Here is a 19528-nt window from a genome sequence, read left to right on the forward strand (position 1 = left end):
GCCGCACCACGAATAGGAAGCCAAATTCTGCCTGCACACTGTAGAAAAAAGAGCAAAGTAAGGAAGCAGCTAAAAGTTCACTAAACGGACAATGAGTGGACAGCGAAGAACATTGACGGGAAGTATAAGAAAAATTGCATCCCTATTTGTGTAAGTGTTGATATTTAAAGATGGGCGAGCTGCATGCACGAAAATTTCAATGTCTTCGACTTCAGATGTAGTATTCTCGACTACAAAACAAAATTTATAGCGTGTATGGATGCGCGCGTTAGCATTCAGATGAAATACACGATTAATCGAACCCGGTTACAGGTTATGTTGCGCAGAACGCATTTAAATAGTTTTTGAACGCGTAATGTACAAGCTTGTTAGGCAGGACGTATTGTGCATCCTCCTCGCATACATCAAAAGTCCTGCACTTAGGCCTACGCACATAATTTCATAAAAAGTATACTCAGAGTTTGGAAATAGGCGCTCTTTATTTAGGCAATATAGATAGCTCCGTCTTCTGGACTTCAACACATACGTTTATTTGAAGTTATAGGAAATATCCTTCAAAGGCCTAAATTATAGTTCGTAAACTTTATCGTGAATAAACATTACAGTGTGCCTGTGCTTCTTAGCACAAGTTTGTAATATTACTTTACTTGAACAAGCGTTGGACGTCTGTGGGACTTGACAGCGATCGTGGAAAAAAAACGTTTGAATGCGCTCATCTCGGCAGCATCTAAGTAGCATAAGTAAGGCTTTGTTTTACAAACATATATATATTACGCTTCTTGGACTCCTATTCGTGAAGAGCGCATTAAAATGCAAAATGGAAAAAAAAACTACGATGCAGCGTCGATGGCTTATGGCGAGTTCAAAGGACTGCATGGTAGCAATAGCAGGTAGCAACTGGTCGCAAATGGTAGCAAATGATAGCAAATGCTAGCATGGTAGCATGGTAGCATATTGTAGCATGGTAGCAAATGCTTTGTAATAATAAATAAGAAGCGAATGGCTGGGCGCCACTGACTAGCGTAAAGAATACGGGGACGAGCAGGAACAAGAGATCAGTACCCCTCGGCCCTGTCCCCTTTACGCTAGCAATCATGTCCTATTATGCTCGGTACCAACTAGCCCAACGTTTCGCCGCAACAACCACTGCTTTGTTCTTTTCTTACATATTTCGCAGGCTTTTCTTTTGCTGTCCGCGCTATCAAGCGTTTCTTAGGCATCAACCAGCTTGCCCTGCAACAAATGTCACCAAATGCCAAGTTCGCTGACCCACGCCACGAGCTTCCGATACTCCGCGCAAGACAATGAACCTGTCATGCGCCAGAACAAATTCTTCACCCGAAATGGACAAACAGGGAGAGGGAAAAGCCGAGGAAATTGCCGCGGCACAGGTTCTCTGGACGAGAGGAGAGAGCGCGCGCCTGGTAACCGGACGCGAAGAATCATGCCAACTCATCAGGACGGGGTCTCTGGATTCAGCGACGTTAATGAGCCCACGGCCGCCCTTCATCGGCAACATTCGCCTAATTTCAATCGCAATTGGTCAAGGTTGTCATCTGGCACGCCCCTGCTTCCTCGCACTACCCGGGTCAGGTTAGCCGTCGAAACAGGGCAGTTGTGAATTACCTAACCGCCTCGCGGTGGCGTCACGGTGGCCTGGCCGAGAACACTTCGGGGATGGCAGAATGAGGAACGTTTGTTTTGCAAGTAAGTTTTTTATTGCGCAGTTCATTCGAAAATTTCGTGCAACAGTTAATTACTTTTGTAATTATTGCACCATGCAGTCGCACCTTAATTTCTAAGCTGCTCTTTACTCTCATATAATAGTCATGCGTGCAATGCTGCGAACTTGAAAAACGCTTGGGTTATTGCCATTCATTTCAACGAGGAAAATCGGCTTTACCTATACGACAACGACAAGTTTTTACATTTATAATAGCTTCTACACATGTATTATTCATAAAAGCAGGTTCTCGAAATACGTATGCGAAGCGCCTTGGTCTAGAACACCTGTAGTGAAATGTAGTTACACATCACGTTGAAAGAAAGGAACACTCAAAGTTAACATGAACAATAGATATATTAAGTAAATGTCCTAAAATAAAAAGAGTGCAGAAACTCGCTTTACAAGAAAAAAAATCAGCTTAATGTATCTAATGCTACCTGCCCAGATTGTCGTTTTCAAAACGTCGCTGCGTGTAAGCTTGTACCTTGAAAGATGCCCCACTCGACACACGAATAAAGGGTTTCGTAATTTTACGTACTGCAGGTATTTCGACGCAGCCCCATCTCTTCCGGCTCCTCCCTCCTCACCTCTCCTCGTCCTCTCACCCGCTCCCCGCACCACCACCGGCGGCCCTTCACGCTCCTTCCTCCGACGAAAGACGGCCGGGGTGTTTCCTCTCTGCTTGAGGAGCCATCGACGGCAGGCCTCACACGCACGCGGGGCGATGTCATCGCATGTACCCAGGCGTCGTCAAAAACCGGCCGGGAGTGTCCATGTAATTGATATCGCAATAAAGCTATCCCGACTCTACACTCCCCACGCTGGGTACTCGTCCCTTCCTGTGTTACAAAGATTCGCGCAATGCTTCTCGCCGGTATAATACCTACGAATATGGGTCGAAATTTCTTTGCTCTCACTATTTCTCTTTTTTCCGTCGTCTTACTATGGTGGGACCTGTGGCGTGCGCCGAAAACACGACTGCTGACTTTGGGAAAAGTAGCTGTTGCGACTTGCTTCATTAAGAGGGAGGTTGGGGGGAGGGGTGTCAGCAGTACTGGTGACGAAGGATGTCTGAGAGAGGGACAAAGTTGACATTGACAGGTTGGGAAGAAAAGGCAGAGCTGAGCAAGATTATTCGCTTAGATAGGCAACTCTTTCGATTACAAAGCCATATGTTTTCCCTTACAATCAAACAAGGCTGCTAATGTTTGCAACGGCTTGACTGTTTTCAACGGGTTGACTGAACATGTCGGAACTATGCCGAAAAACTCAGTGAATGAGCTCACGAGGGTGGAAAGGTAACTTTGTTTTGTCGCAAGTATGTGTTAATATATTGCAACAGTATTGAAAGTTGGGCTAGTTGGTACGGCAGCATGTTTGTGTACAGCGCGAGGAACGACGAAGACCGAAAGAACAGAAGGGACAGCGCTCGTCCGTGTCCCTTCTGTTCTTTCGGTCTTCGTCGTTCCTCGCGCTGTACACAAACATGATGTGTTAATACGTCGCTGTATTACTATAAAGTTTATGCACCACGGGGCAGTTTTTCATATATCGTGGATCCTCACTGCGCCTTTTGGTGGTTTTCTGATTATTACTTGTCATTTTACTCTATCAAAAAATATTACCAGGAAACGAAAATGATCCCAGGAAAAGACACAAGCAAAATACGGAACCAATATGGGCTTGGAGAAATTTCTCTCGTTGATCTCGCACATGTCTGGAAGGCAATCTCGGCATGGGATCATTATTTATCCAAGGGGTAAGTTGAAAATGGCGAATGCACGAAAACAAATTAAGGGAACGTAAGGTGCTTGAAGAACCCTTGAAAGCAAAAGCTGTTCTGTGGCGAGACTGCCGCTGGAATCTTGGGCAGCGTAATCCTAGTATTATTCACTCGTAGCAGACGCGTTTGTGAAACGGTACTTGACGATCAATTCAGCGGCTTTTTATCTCGATAGCACACAAGGGAAGCTATTTAGACAAAGCTTTGTTATCGCGTGGGCAGACTGTTGTGCTGCTCGATATTAGAGTAAGCCAGCGTAATGAAACGAGCAGCTAAAAGATAACCGCCTGTAATGGAAAGGCCGCGAAAATGGGGAGCAGAGAAAAAACGTAATCTAATTTTCAGCTTTCCTTAGCAGTAGTTCAGGCGTAAATTCCTTTCTCATCGCGTCCGATAACCCACTTATCACAATACTGTCGTTTTATTCTTTTGAATTCATTGTTCACAGAGAAAGGAGTCTTAAAAACGCGCTTGGCTTACAGTCGTTTTTTTAATTCGAATTTATATTACAAGGGCAGTTATACGGAAGCTGGCCTTTGTCCAGGATTAGAAAAGAAGAGATCTGAGCAGGCGTTGTGCACAAATCCTGCACAACGCCTAGCTTCCTGTAGAAAGCTTCGCGCAGAATGTTGCATAATGTTGCATCGATTGTTACGTAACGAAAAAAGGAAAATATCTGCGTGATACCACACGTAGGGCACCGAATCCTCATCTCGCCACTCCAAACGCAGTGGCTCTAATAACCGAGCAACCGCATCTCAAGCTCTGCGGCTGTGACATGCCTAAATTATGCGAAACAAAGCATTCTCTACACATCCACGCCCTTATGGATCGCCTTGTAGGCGTGTCGCGACATCACCGAAAAAACTGTTCATAAACTTTTTTCTGTTTAGTTAGCTACCTTAATTCTCATTAGGGAATGAAAAGAGAGGAAGAAAGAAAGAGTTGAGATTCGGGTTAGGCGCATCTTACCGTCTCTACGGCCAGGCGCTAAGATCTGTCACTTTCAGGTGCTTCCGAAGGGCTAGCTTGTATTGGTAAGGACGGACTATGTTATTATGCAAAGCGAAGATGCTTCTTTATGTGAATTTTAGCTTTGTGCTAATTTACTATGTAGGCAACACTACGCGAACAGTGACTTCAAGAAAACTTCAATGGCCCCGCCACGGTGGTCTAGTGGTTATGGCGCTCGACTGCTGACCCGAAGGTCGCGGGATCGAATCCCGGCCGCGGCGGCTGCATTTTCGATGGAGGCGAAAATGTTTGAGGCCCGTGTACTTAGATTTAGGTGCACGTTAAAGAACCCCAGGTGGTCGAAATTTCCGGAGGCCTCCACTACGGCGTCTCTCATAATCATATCTTGGTTTTGGGACGTTAAACCCCAGATATTATTATTATTATTATTATTATTAGAAAACTTCAATGCCTTCTAACGCTATGCGTGCCTCATGAACATACTTGCTATAGTTGACTGAGAGAAATAAAGACCGAATTAACGTTTCGCCACGCGCATTATATGCCCGCTCCAGAACACACGAGGCGTCTCATTAAGTTGTGCGCGAATCTAGATGGAGAATGCTTGTCTCAGCAACGAAGTTCTAGAGCCTGTCGCGACCAGGGCAGGGCACCGCCCGCCGACTACTCGCGTGCCTTTTCGACTCGGTCCTGAACACAGGCTAAACAGAGAGCTATATTGCAGTTTAGGCAGTTACAGGGGCATCCCGTTTTACAGCCCTTACTTTTATTTCTCTGCTATTCGTCGCTTAAGGAGCCGAGGCTTAGAGACGCTACTCACTCGCTTTTCGTTTATCAGGTGATTCTTTCCGCCCGACGATGCCTCTTCCATGAAGCAAAACTGGGCTCGTTTGGCTTACCGTTGCCTCGCCTCGCCGCGCACTTGAGATTCTGTCGTGGCATCCTTGTCACAATAAGATGCCGTACCTTCTTTTTTCCCTACACACTTCGCGAGCATGCGATTCAAAGCCAACGTACTGCTGCAAGACCAGTGTACCGGTTCCCGCTGTTCTACATTCTTTCACCCTCCGCGAAATGCGTCGCGATCGCTTTTCCTACCCGCATTGGTGTTTCTATTTCCTCTCCAGGTCCCATTCTCGCTCACTTTTGCTCTAGCAGGCAGATGAACTACGCTTTTCGTGTTATTTTCACGTGCTGCTCATGTCACTGCTCTTATTTTTGATGTTCCATATCTGAAAAAACAGAAAAAAGAACAGCGAATGATACAAGACGCACGCACCTCGGCATTTTCCACGGTGACACGGCACATGGCCTTCTTCTAGATCAGGAAAGTACCCTTCGGGAGTTTTCCCTTTGTGCAAAAGTCAACTGACTGTTGATATTAAATGCGAAGCATTTCTTAGCGAACCTCTGGCACTTTGGGCGTTTCTATCTACGTATCTATCTATCTATCTATCTATCTATCTAGCCGCCTACGTCTGGGTGCTCTCATGATCGCCTCCTTAACTTGGTGTAGACCAAAATTTGCATGGGAGGGTAAGAGGATTTGTCGAATATGACTGCCGGGTCATGACATGAATAACGTTAAAATCTTGTCGCGTACGTCGTCAAACCCTTTCCACTAGACACGTGTGGCACATACCCGTTCACCACGGGCCGCGGTCTACGGGTATGCGCCACAGGTGACTGACAGTTTATATCTACCCTGGAACGGCGAGAACAGACATTGTTAACCTAAATACTAGAGCGTTAAGGAAAACCAACATCGGCAGCGTTGACTCAACGACTGGAAAGAATGAAAATTAGGATCCCAGCAGGAATCGAACCCAAGCATTCTGCGTGGCAATCAGGTATTCTACCACTGAGCCACGCCAGGTCTATAAATTGGTTTCGAAAAACAGCCTACGCAGGCGTAATATCGGTGCAACGTCAATTGTGGTTGTGGTGCTGGCTATCTAATTTTACAAGAAAGCAATGAACACTACATGATACTCCTACGATGTCTACTCCCACGATACAGGCGTCATATCAGATTAACGTCTGTAGTTCCAGTGTTGGCTCCGCTTTTATAGCAGTCTAATAAACATTACGTTTGTATTCCTATGATTCAGCAAGCTATATTGAAGCATTGCTCGACCCCGGAAGAATACATTAACGAAAGTTACATATGATATTCACATCACCGCACCGTAAAGTGCACTTAGTCCGCGACAACGACGCAGTGTCCTCTTCATTTCTTACGAGGCTGGGCGATGGCCTCATGCTGACCGAGGATGATGCCAGATTGATTGACAGCCGCTTTGTAGACTAGGCTACGTAGGCCACATACGCCCAGGTAGTCTACAAATACGACAAACACCATCCACTAATGTTGGTCTACATAGCACTAACCAGGTCTACCAGCCTCGACGGCCTATACCTCACCAACGCGAAGGGTGGCTTCAGGTTCCGGTATGTCGCCGGCTCTGTCGACAGACAATTTGTCGACGAAATGACCGAGGCATCCACGAATTCCAACAGCTCTACTATACCACATATTTCACTACACATAGACCCCTCGTCACCACGACCACGACCGGATCCTATAACAAGTCATAACCAGCTGCTGGTGCTCACTGATCATGGTGATGATGTCCTTGTTCAAGAACTGTCAAGAACTTCTTGCACACATGCACACGTATTCGTGAAACGTGCGTGTGTTCTCGGGACACGTATATGCACTACATATCAGCTTACCGCTTCCGGTGTTTCTAATACCCACGTTGCTATTGGCAGCGTTAGCCAACCGTAAACAACCGGTTATATAACACATATGCGGCTATTCAACATATATAAGTGTGCGTATAAAATTTATACGAATCTTCAGCGTCATTTTGTAACGTGTCGCTCAGTAAAAAAACTTACGCCGCAGTCACCTACCCGCCGCATGCTTCGCATAACATCGAATCCCACGGTACGTGGGATCTGCCGAATTTTTTTGCATGAGTCTTTTTTTCTACCACTAGTTGACATGCTGGTATGAATACAGACGTGGCTTCCGAAATAAGTTTAGAAGCGTAGGCATTTCGGCTAGTTGATATAGTTTCATTTTGATGATGTGGTAGCGCAAGACTAACAGGTCCTTGTATGCTTTTTCTTCGTCCCTTTTAGCTCTACCAAATCCTCGAAATATAATACACTTATAAGTGGCTGCTTAATAACGTAAAAAATGTCGCGAAGTTCGTGCTGGTTTTCTGAAAGAGAGCAAAGGCGTGCTGACACGGACACATGAGCAGAGAAACAGATAACGCAAACGTTGGTGTGTGTTTATTCTGGTTCGCCGTCTCTGTGTCCGTATCTGCATGCCGTGCCCTTTTTGGTGATGAATCGCTACCAACTATCCTAACTTTCTGTCGTAGTAAGTCATTTGTCCATTGGCGACGTACTTTAAAAAGTTTTAAACAGTGCAGGATACGTGTTCATTCTTTGTGGACAAATATGATCGTTCTTATTATTGCATCTTATTTATGTATGGCGCCAGTAATGTTTTCTCAATGCCATAATGTTAAGGCATAATTGAGGATGTCAGGTCCGGGGTTGGAGACCAAATAATAGTGCTAAATGTATTTACAAGTGCTCGATAACCCGAATACTTAAGTACAATCCTAATAGCATGCGAAAAGAACGCGGTAATTGTTCCAATAAAATCTATGACGGCACGTTGTTTAATTCAAAGTGCTACACAAGGTAGTCACTGTAGCTTAGTTAAATATACGGATAACGTAGTTCCCAAACAGGCTTGTTTATGTGGCCGCTAATTAAAAGTATTTACTTTCATCCGTGGAGTATGCAGGCTTCCCTTCTTTATTTACTTAAAAAATCTTAGCTGTGACAAACTGTGTACCTTGCGGTAAGCGGATCAATTTTATATATATATATTTAAAAAAAAAACTGTGTCTAGAGCTTCAGGGTATCGGGAAGCAGCGACGCATGGGTGGCAGACGAGTGGAATGGCGAAGAACAAAGGCGAAGACGTTCCCTTATCGCGTGCGTCTCGCCGCTGCTAGTTCCGTAATCGGGCCTAATTAGCCGTTGCCCGAACAGCCCGCCTTTTAATCTGGATGATTACCGCCAGCTACGTCGTCGTATCCTTCCTACGCGCCCCTGTAAGCACTCTGGCGTTCCCTTCGAACCCCCTGGGTTCTCCTTTCTCGCCTATCGCTTCCCCTTTGTGCATGAAAGAAAGAAGCGGAAGCCTTCGAAAGAGTGCCGCCTGGAGTGCAAGGCCTGGGAGGCGTTAGTTGTACGTAGATCTCGTTGAGATTTCTCCGTTCGCGTCTCTGAGCCTTCGGGGAGCGTCTTCCTGTGCTTTGATTCGGTGTGCAGCAGCGAGTTGTAGACTTTCGACGAGTGTCTTTTGTTTTTGTTCCATTTGCGATGGGAAGGGGGACCCTAACGACGAATGGAAAAGACGCCAAAAAAAGTCGCATTTTTTCGATTAGCAACGCCGGAGGTTGGAATCGGAAGATTGGGAATGCTGTTGCTACATGTAAGTCCGGGGTGAAGGCCTCGTCAGGAGACATATGAGTCTCCTTTTGCCTTGCCTCGTGGACATATTTCATGTTATGTAACTATGTCCAAAATAAATAAACTGAAAAACTATACTGAAAACTGAAACATCGGTAAAGAATAAATTACGGTTACTGTGCACACTACCGTGAGCCATGTTTAGGACATGTCTGCAGCTTTATTTTTCGTGCAGGGCTTTACCGAGACAGTGGCCAGTACTACTTGATGATTAAGATAGAGTGGCGCTACCAGAAAGATAAAACGCATATCGAGGATGTCGTGAGGGAATGCAGGGTGTCTTTCTTAAACAACACAGATTTTTCATAAAATTCTTATGACAGTAAGGCTCCTGTCGTTTTCGTACACGCACTCCACGTGGAGGCAGAAATACTTTGCCACAGCTGAAAGCGACGAATTAACAAATTTTGATTAATTAACTTTTTAATTGCTGTATTGAGGACAGTGTTTATACAGAAAGTTCTAGTGCATGATAAATTATGATATAGCTGATTCTTGGAAATAGCGAAAGTTGCACGTAATTCGAGATATTCAACATTGAAGTTTAAAGGCGATATCGAAACTGATCGCGCCCGCTAAGCACGAAACGCGATCAAGCCGTTACGTCCGACCTGAATTACCCGTGACAAAGAAGGAACGAAAATTGAATGAAGGCGCGTTGCAGCCGTATCTTTTTGTGAAGAAGCGGCAAGTCATCTCAGTTGCGCCTACTCATCGCCTCACCTTTGCTTGTGGTGTGTGGCGCTTATGTGTTTCTTTCGAGCTGTGGACAAGAAAACCGCAATGTGAACCTTCTCTTTCTCCGTGAAGCATAAACTTCAGGGGAAGACACTGCCGCCCTTCTTCTTGCAGTCAGGTGAAATGGTTCTTCGCGCCTGCTTACAGTTTCAGGAAGAGACAGATAGGCACCACACATTGCACGGAAATAATAAGCTGTCTACTTGTGCACTTCAAAATGCTTGCCGATTTTCATGACCAGATTCTGCTTCGGCGCGCCTTGATTCAAACCTCGTCAATTTCTTGTCACTGGTAGTTCCCGTCTGACGTAACAGAGAGGCCGCGCTATTTGCGCGCCGGCGCTATCAGTTCCGATATCGCCCTTGAAATTCGACTATGAGTATCACGAGTTACGTGCAGCTTTCGCGATTTACAAAAAAGAAAATAGCTGTACCATAAATTGTCCTGCACTGGACTGGACAAAACTTTATTCAGAACCTGAAGATTGGCGGCCTGGTCTAGGCCACTTGGGTGCTTTCTCAAAGTTTAGCCTGACCAAGTTTGGGCCTGCTGGATGGCCCAAACTTGGTCTTCTAATTCGGAGCTTGCCAGAGCGTCGTGCCAACGCACCTCGAGAAGATCCATGCACTACAACTTTCTAATATAAATAATTGCCCTCAAGTCAGTAATTAAAAAGTGAATTAACGAGATGTCGCTAAATAGTGGCGTCAATGTCATTTCAGCTGCGGCAAATTATTTCCGCCTCGATGTGGAGTTCGTACACACACACACACACACACACGCACGCACACACACACACGCACACACACACACACACGCACACGCACACACACACACGCGCGCGCGCGCTCTTCAATAACACATAAATATAAAAACGGCAGTCCTTTTTTTCATGGCTGTATCTGTCAAAGTCGTTTTGCACAGAAGCTAGCCGGAAGATTTGCATGCAATTTGAATATTTCTGCTAGGAACCCCTTATGCGTGTACTGTCGGCATCCTTTATCAAAAGTCCTGATAGATCTTCGTGCCGACACCTTACTGCGAAGTGTCGTGGTGGAATGGCGTTGTATTGATAGCCTTTTTTGCTTATACCGAACCTCGTAAGGCGTCGGTAGCTTTTTCTGTACACTAAAGAACCAACAGGCTGACGACATGTTTGTTGAACAACGTATAACATGCCCATCCTTAAAGTAGTTTGTTTCCTTGCACACAGCACTCAGAAACATATGTATAACACAGCTTCCTCTCAGAATTCGTATCTCTATGCGCGTGTTATCTCAAATGTGCGTCATTTTCATCCGCACGGATCTCGCATAGTTCATGAGGAGACACCTCTTTCATTTGCTCGCGCATGTCACCACCTGTCTGTTTTCTGATCTGATCTGTGGGTTTCTTCATGACAAACAGATCGCAACCATAGATACGTATTCAGCTCTTTTGTTGTGTGCATAAAGCTTAGTCCAAATTGTTATCCTGCCTCTGAAACAAAACAAAGACCTCGTTTCCTCTCTTCTGTCAATTTCGTGCCAATATCAACTTGTTATGTTTCCTCTTATTGCATATATTATCTTTATTGCAATTATGTAGAAAGAGTAGGCGCCATGATGGCTATTCTATTTGCAAGCTGAGGTTCAGCGAGCTTTTCGTTTACGTCACTGCTTATTCCACGAATATGACGTACCAGTCCTCAATTCTGCAAGAAACTAAGCAAACCCAACAAAATAAGTCCTCGATATGATACGTATTAAGAAAATTATATTATTATTCGGTTTACCGCTGATATCTGTCCCTAGTGTGAGAGCGCTTGTGTAAGGCACGATCTGCTCCGGTAAATAACATCTAATTTCTCGAATATCCAAGAGTGCGCGTAATTACTTTATGAATACTCTATTATAGTTTAGAACTGAGGACACTCTCATTGAAAAGAAGTATTCTCTTCCGTGTAGCAGCATGCCCCTTGCACCAGTTAATTAAAGCGTCTTTAAGATAAACGACTGTACATATTAAGCTCTAAAGTCGTGCGTGGAATGGCGTCTATATTACTCGCGTGCAATCAGCGGACTCTTCCAAGTGCACGCATCTCAAACACGGCGCCGTAGCACGTTATCAAACTTCCAACACTCCACACACCAGTTGTTGGACGTCCTAAAAAGCTTCCACTGAAAACACTATTCCGGGCTTTAAAAAAAAATAAAAATGAAAGTTGCGCGAGTTACTTGCCCACTCCCTCTTCAGACACTTCCCTCTCACAAACTGAATGGCAGTGGCCGAGACTCGCCTAATTTTATCTCACCGCTTGCACGCACCCGTACTTCACACATTGTGTTCCAATTCTCAGACACTGTCTTCTTTCACTCGTCTGAACTACACCGCCCCCGTCTCACTTTCATCGGACAACTTCTCAAGTACTGAGCTCGCGTGCACGTGACTTCTTTGAGGCACGTGTCTGAGGCACTCCTTGGCGCTCCACCAAGTCCTTTCCCACACAAGTTCGCTCAGCAGACGCAAATCGAGCCGTTGCCTCTCCGTGCTTTTCGTGCCCCACACGCCTGCCCTTTTTGTCCGTGCCCTACCATCTATCCTGTTGCGGACTACGAGGCACGCAATAGCCGCCCGCCATTAAGCCACGCTACGCGGCGTTAATTTTAAGAGAGCGCGCTCCTCCGCACGTGCTCGGGGCCCCGCCTCGCGTGGTTGAAGTGGTGACGCCCAGGAAAGAGGGTCGTCTCCTCCCAGCGTTCACTCGATTGGCGCCTAAGAAGCACCAAAGAGGGGAAGGGGGGGGGGTGCTGGGGTACTGGCAAGGAGGAGTTGAACAGGATAAATAGACGTAGACGTGTGGCTCAGCTGTGGGGATGATGGAACTACGCCGGCATAAAGCGGAACGACGGTATTGCTCAATATCGATGCCACCAAATCCGAGCCCTACCATACTCCTTCTCGCTTCAATTTTGGGAGCTTGCTCGCCAAGCTTTTTATGCTCGTGCCTTGTCCGTGCCCGGCGTGTACGGCGCGTACACTACTTCTCACCGGAGAGAGCGCAGCTCTATCCGGTTAGAAGAATGCTCACTAGATGGCGCGCCGCCGCTCAAGGCGGCACACACCATGCTCGGTGCAACTGATCTCTCCGGTGATTTCAAAAATGCTCACTTGATGACGCGCCGCCGCTCAAGGCGGCACACACCACGCTCGGCGCAAGCCCTAGTTAGGTGACTGCTCGAAGGCCGCGCCTATCGTTTGGCTCGCTTCCTTTCTCTTCGCCGGGAGCTCAATAAGTGAACACTCTTCGTTGCCGCTCTGCAGCATAAACACCCCTGCGAAGGCAGCAGCGCGACGGGCTCCCAACGCAGCAGCAGCTCGGGAGGATCACGCGTTGCCGATAACCAGCCACAGCCATAATCCCGGATTAGAGCACACCGCTGCGAAGCTCTAATCCGGGATAGTAGTCATGGCCACGTACATGGCACCGAACTTGTCACAAAGAGACATCGCCAATTACATCGAGAAGGCAATGCATCAATACAGCACCGAGATGAAACGCGGTCCCTTCGCACTCGTCGGAGATCTGAACGTTGACATCATGCAAAGCGATAGGCTAGTCTAACACATGATGTCACGTTACGTTCTCCGATGCGTATCGTACGACTGCAAAGGTCCCACCACCATCAGGGGCACCTGTATCGATGTTGCCTTCTCGAACGTTCCATTGCGTCCCATCATCGATGATCCCTTGGCAGCATACTTTACTGATCATAAAGCCATCATCTTTAAAGAGAAACGAGTCCCCAAGCTCATCGAGGGACGCCCTTCTTGTACTTTGTAAAGAACCTCTCTTGTGTATATGTAATGCATATGTAATGCATATAGTTCATCCATCATAAAGCAATCATCTTTAAAGGGAAACCAGTACCGAACTCATCGAGGTACGCCCTTCTTGAACTTGGCAAAACAGCATTTCTTGTGCATATATAATATTTATAGTTCATCCAAATGTATGTATACTTCATCAAAATGTATATAGTGCATCCAACCGTAAATTAATAAACATTGTGTATGTCATGCATATATAACAACGTTATCACGTCTATATATGATGGTTGAGGAATGTGTTTGAACTTGGTAAAACAACATCTCTTGTGTATATATAATGTACATAGTGCATCCAACCGTAAATTAATAAACATTGTGTATGTCATGCATATATAACAACGTTGTCACGTCTATATGTGATGGTAGAGGAATGTGTACGGAGCATTCGCGGGTTACCCGATGATCTCCGAGCAAGCTCCTCTAACATCATTTACTTCGTTGATATGGCAGTGAATTTTTTCTTCTTGTTTTTCTAGGAGCGCCGAGGTCGTGATACTGACAACCGTCTAATGGGATTTCAAAATTGTAAGAACAGAAGGCATTTGTGAAGCGCCGTATTTGAGCGCTCCTGGAATCTAAGCCTTGGGCACGTAGTTACTTTATATCTTTTCCTGAAGGAGTCTGGCTCAAGAAGAATACGGTCCTAGTCCTTTAGTCAGCGTGCCATATTGCATGAAACACAAAAGCAACCTGCGATAGAAAGAAAAAAAAAGCTTGAAACATTCAGACAAGCCTCTTTCCTTTGGCTCATTTCGACGTACATTCCTTGTTTTATTGCTGGGTCTTCATACTTACGCGTCAGAATTTGAACGCTTCTTTGTTCGAATTTACGCCGCTTTTCGAGTGATTCATTCGCCTGTAAAGCCTTCTTCGCAGTCTAGACGTCCTGCTAAGCAATGAGGCCAGCCTTCAGCGCTGTCGTCGTTGGTGAACCTTGAAGATGAGGTAGGATAGTCGGTTCTCTTTCGTTATTTTCCAGCCGTTCTTGCATGCATCATCAACAACACATTTTTTGTCCACTGCAGGCGGAACATACTTTCGCTAGCTTAACATTTTCAAGGAGTAATAATAAGAATTTAGGTTCACTGACATGACAGGTCTCTTTCTGTAGTATTGTGCTATCCTTATAGCCGTACGCTCTCGTTCGTACTTTTTGAAATAAATATAATTACATTTGTTCTTCCTAATCTTACAGCTGACGCGCACCAAAAAATTGATAAAAAATATGGTTGATCCCTCCATCATAGGAATCAGTATAACACGAAAGTAAAACGCGTCTTTACAGAAGTAGTTGAATGTTTACTGTACATTGATATAAGAGAGCTTGCACAATGTTTATTGGTGTTTGGCAGGTATAGGACCGTTGAACGTGGATGCATTCACGTTGACGCTTGTTGGCCCACCTCCATTCCAACGACTAACGTCCATGACCGGGAAGTTAACAGAAAAGGAGAAGGCAGGGAGGTTAACCATAAAAAACTTCCGGTTGGCTACCCTACACTGGGAGATTGGGGAAAGGGAGCAGAAAGACAAGAGAGAGGAGGGTCTCCATGGAGAGGGGAGGGTTGTTCTCCATGATCAACGATTAAAGAAAACCTTATGGTAGCTGTAGTAGTTAATGGTGAGAGCGTAATCAGATAAAGCGCTGTGGCAGCCAGAGGTCGCCATCCCGCCGCATGTTAAAGAGTTATTGAACATCACGGAGGGACTAAAGGGAAGCGCAACGCGCGTCGTGTCTACCCTCTAGCCCGGCCGCAATTTTTCTCGCGGCCAGCGTAAGCGGGGAACGCGTTTATAACGCGATGTTACAGCTAGGTGAGGCAGGCGCGCGTCGCACAGCTATTTTAGGGGCGAAGTACCTTAAGGTCTCGGCGTGTCGGCGTGTATCGCGCATCGTCGTCTGCTGTCGCGTAAGTATCGTCGTCTATTCCATTTGCTTGAGCGCAAGACAGGGCGTCACCGCCTCAGCGCTCGCCGTGTGGTGAGAGAGAGCGAACGGCGCGCGTTGACTATGGAAACGCTCTTTCGGCTGAACGCTGGACTAGAATATTCTAGTACACTCTAGCTGAACTACCAGCTCGCAAGGAACGAGAGAGCCAACGTGTCGCCCGCGAGAGCCAACGCCGACGCAGACAGCGCCTGCTAGCGAGTTTCTTGATTGAAAAACTAGCAGTTGTTCCGTGTACAAATACAATCGATGAGCGAAGCTCCTTGTAAATGGGACGCAAACGACTATGCGCCTGATCTCGCTGCTGGCTTTCATGAAGGAGGTAGGGTGGGGAGCGTAGGGAGATGGAGACAGGTGGGAGAGGGGTGTGAGCGGTGACGCGACGGGGAGCTTCGACGGCGGCGACCGAACGCCGCGCGCGCTCTTCGTCTTTTTGCGCTGGCGCCGGGTGGGGAGAGCATCTGCTACTACCTTCGACAAAACGCCGGTAGTGCGCTGGAATTGTCATTTCACAATCCACGATAAAGGTGGTGAAAGTGAACATGACCATTATAACCAGTTGTGCACAGAGCTTTTTTTTTAACATAGAATTTCTGGTGTGCTAGAACCAAACCGCTCAAGGCCTAAAAATATCATCTTAATTCACCGGCCACTTCAACCCAAAGCGATGATTAAGAGAAGGAAGCTTCAACGGCCATGGCCGGGTGCGGTCCTAAGGAGCTTCGCTCCTACAAAACCGACTGCTGGAGCTGCACAACCGTTCACCAGCCACCGCGTATATGTAGGCACCGGCCCTTGAACTGCAATGTAGCGCCGGTAGATTTCTCTTATGCGCAGTTGAACAATAAAGATTTGCAGCGTGCACGTTAACTAAAAGCGGACTGCGGGCCTTTGTGTCTAATCTTTCTGTTGTTTCTCATTGCCCATTAGCAGTGATTTTCCTGTGGGAAACACCGGCGCACACCGCATGCTTCGCCCCTCCACAGGTTTGACGTTAGTGGAGCTGAAACACCCTCCCCTACATGCTTCGCCCCTCCACAGATTTTTTTAATATGGATGGATGCTATGAGCGAGGCCTAGGCTTGGGCTAAGGTCGACACCTCGCGGTGTATTAAGGTGTTGACAAAATGGCATTTGTCCTATTGGAAACGAGCCGAATAGTACGGATGTGTAGCAAAGACGCGGTCCAGGAGCTAATTGCGAAGGCCACGGTCATAATGCATTACTTCACTTTACCGCTCCCAGACGGCGACACCACCCCGCGTACCACGAGCACTGTGAGAGGAAAGTGAGATATAAAAGACGCGTTTGTAAATCCACCAGAGTGTGTGACCGTAGCGCAATGGATGGAATGCCCGGCATCTGTTGTCGCGGACCGAGAGGCTGTGTGCTCGACTCCCGGTGATGGAACTCTTTTTCTTAGAGTTTGTATTTGCCATCTGATCGTGTAATTTTTGCGACGTCAATTTCCGTGTCACAAATACGTCACTGAAGTCTTCGTAGACCCCGGCATAAAACACTTTCGTGTTAATGAAACAAAATAAATTTTCCTTCCAGGGCTAGGGCATGAACGCTGGTCCCCCAGTCCGAAAGCGAGCGCCTTGAACAGCACCCAGCTTGCCTAATGTAAACTCAACTGAAACATTCGAATGCGTTCTTCCGACGATGCAAAAATAATTGAGAAGCAGTAAACTTGCTATGTGCGCTTCATAGCAACATTTCGCGTTGCCGAACGAAAAGCGATCTGTTTGACTACGCGTATAAGGTCGGTACCAGGAAAAGCACATATCAGAAAAATTCCGAAGGAAAGAGCGAAAGAAAGAAAGTAAGAAAGACAAAGAGAGCAAAGACGGAAGGAAAGAAAGACATGAAGAATGAAAGAAGGATGAAAGAAAGAAAAAAAGAGAGAGAGAGAGAGAAAGAAAAAGAAAGAAAAAAAGAAAGAAAGAAAGAAAGAAAGAAAGAAAGAAAGAAAGAAAGAAAGAAAATCAGTAAACGCAGTAAACAATACGTAAGCAACGCTCACGCCAGGCTTCGCTTGCCCTGGTCTCCCCGGTTGGGGAAGGACTCCTGAATTTTTTCTCCCATATACGTATGCACGTCTACATTACCCTTCCCCAAGTGCAGATCAGCCAACCTGGTTAACCTCTCTGGCCTTTCTTCTTTAGTATTTTCTCTGTTTCTTCGAATTCCTAAGCTATCAAAACACAAGATAAGCAACGGAAATGATGCTGCTATTAAACATTTCTGGCATCTAGGTCGACATTAGGTCGTGCGTACAACATCGCGCACCCAACAAGAAAATTATTATAGTAAATCAAATAGTTCTTTTAAGCGTGAGATCTAGTTCAAAAGCTGTGATTACAGTATTGAGGGCATCTCGATGGCTTGGTATTAGTGCATCTAACACAAATAAATCGTATAATTTACGCGCTGCACTCATAAAAATTCATTAAAAGAAAAACCGCAGCCATACTTCTATAGTATCGTAAGGAAGGATTTCGCCGGGGACGTAGGCCAAAACTGTACTTTCAATGTAATGTTGAACGTTTTAAAGTTAGCAATAAATGTATACATGTTCTTTTCCCACCTGCGTAAGCCTAATTTTCACATATATATTTAATGTTCTGTATTGTTGTTGCAAAAAAAAAAAGTTTCGCTATGCCATAATAGCCTGCTTATATGCTGTGCAACAAAAAAATAGGAAACTGGCAGCTAAGAATTTATAAAAAAAGAGACAGGAATAAGTTCAATTGCTACGGCTCTCCCCGCGACCACAAAAAAATTTATCGAAAAGAAATGGGTGCGCCTTGCCTCTGAATGCATAAGAAAAAATACGGGCTGGTGCACTATCGTTTGCGAAGCTGCACTTTTAGGAACATAACAGCTTCGATTTAAACGACTCCATCTGTTCGAAATTGAACTAAAGCATTGAAGTGGGAGATGAGAGTGGAGAAGATAAGATTTGTCATAAATGCCCGCCATTGTGCCGAGTTCGCAGAAGCGTTCTCCTCTACTCAGGGTGCATTGCCCTCCGGAAGTTCATCCGAAGACGGGAGGAAATACGAGGCCGTTCCACTGGGCCGTTTCTTTTTTTTTTTTTGTTCGTTTATAGAAACCAAGCAGAAAATAAAAAAGAAGTTGTTTGTGGTACTTTTGTTGATCTGTGGCGAGTTCCACTGCCGAGAAGACTAAAAAAAGCGCAGCAGTTGCACCCATGGTGCGTCTTTCAGTTACAGTGTTTTTTTTATTGAAGCACCACTTTCACTTGCGTTTGAGGGTCTTACGAACGTTATTTTTTTTGTGTGCGATTTTCTTTCAGTGCGAAAATTGTCGAAGTGGGACCCGTTTCTTATAGTGGGTCGTTGACCACTTTCGTGAGCTAATCCCGAAGATGGTCGAATAAAACGCAGCATCTCAAACGTTGGATAAGAGCTGTAGTTGGAGCGCATATCTGTTAGCACGTGCCTAGTGAAAAGGCAAATTGTATTTCAACAACGTTAACCACTGAACACACCTCTGATGCTAAGAATCAAGACGTATATACAAACAATCAACCAGTGCAAAACAGTAATTGTACATGGTCGCGTTAGCATGTATAATTACGCGTACTCGAATAGTGTTAAATTATACAATCATCTTTATCAGTGTGATGACACCATTTCAACTTTTCATCTTCACAATCGTGGCGAAACTTTCGCGCAAGAAGCTAACGAATGTTTCATAGCGCTCTTCGCAACCAAAAAAACGCCAGGCCTGCGCTGAAACCGCAGCACAGTCACAGCGAAAGCTGGAAGAGCGGCTTTCTAGAGGCCGTTGTAAGCTCTCTTGGGGCTACAATACAAGTACACTAGAAAGGTACCCACTACGCCATACAATCACAATTTTTGTGAAGTTGGGAAGCACTACTAAGCCATTATTC

The sequence above is a fragment of the Rhipicephalus sanguineus genome, chromosome 5 (genome assembly GCF_013339695.2).
Source record: "Rhipicephalus sanguineus isolate Rsan-2018 chromosome 5, BIME_Rsan_1.4, whole genome shotgun sequence".
Lineage (NCBI taxonomy): Eukaryota > Metazoa > Arthropoda > Arachnida > Ixodida > Ixodidae > Rhipicephalus > Rhipicephalus sanguineus.